The sequence below is a fragment of the Pecten maximus genome, chromosome 18 (assembly GCF_902652985.1).
Source record: "Pecten maximus chromosome 18, xPecMax1.1, whole genome shotgun sequence".
Lineage (NCBI taxonomy): Eukaryota > Metazoa > Mollusca > Bivalvia > Pectinida > Pectinidae > Pecten > Pecten maximus.
The window spans coordinates 28,306,911-28,307,920 of NC_047032.1; positions in this window are offsets into that span (position 1 = coordinate 28,306,911).

Sequence of the window (1,010 nt, forward strand, 5' to 3'; positions counted from 1 at the left end):
GTTAAATTTTACTAAATCTTGTAGAGCTGGGATTATGGATGTGATGAATTTGGAAGGTTTTTACTCCAGAGTTATCTGCCCCTCAAAGTATTTTAAAACAACCATCTCTTTATGTTGCTAGAATTAATTACAATCAGAGAGCAAAAAGTTGAGATCAAGAAGAATAAGTGAATTTGACTGATTTAATATGAAATGGTAACTTACAGTTTTGATATTTTTAAGAGATACAGTATTTATTTAAAATGAACTCGAGCTATATTTTACTTTATTATAACCAGTTTTGAAAGAAATTTTCTTTCGATTGTTCTTGATTTTTAGGTCACTTGAGACGAAGTCTCAGTTGACCTATTGCAATCGCCTTTTGTCCGGCGTCGTGCGTCGTGCGTCGTCCGTCATAAACAATTTACATTTTCAACTTCTTCTTAAAAACTGCTGAACCAGTTGGCGGGGCCAAAAAGGGTCAAATTGACAAAAATTCCAAAAATCTTCTTCTCTACTCTCAGATATGGTAGAATCAAATACTCTACATAGATGGAAGGGTCTTAAGGTGCTTTACCAAAATTGTGAATTTCATGACCCTGGGGTCTCATGTTTGCCCCTGGGGAGGGGGTAAACTTTACTATAGTTTATATAGGGAAATCATATTTTTGACTATTATTTGTTGGATTTGTATTGGAATTCATTCTAACTTGTATCAAATTATCAGCATGGGAAGACACTTTGATGGTATGTACATGTTGGCCCTAGTTGACCCCCAGGGGCTGGTGGGCGGGGCCAAAAAGGGTCAAATTGACAAAAATTTCAAAAATCTTCTTCTCTACTCTCAGATATGGTAGAATCAAATACTCTACATAGATGGAAGGGTCTTAAGGTGCTTTACCAAAATTGTGAATTTCATGACCCTGGGGTCTCACGTTTGCCCCTGGGGAGGGCGTAAACTTTACTATAGTTTATATAGGGAAATCACATTTTTGACTATTATTTGTTGGATTTGTATTGGAATTCATTCT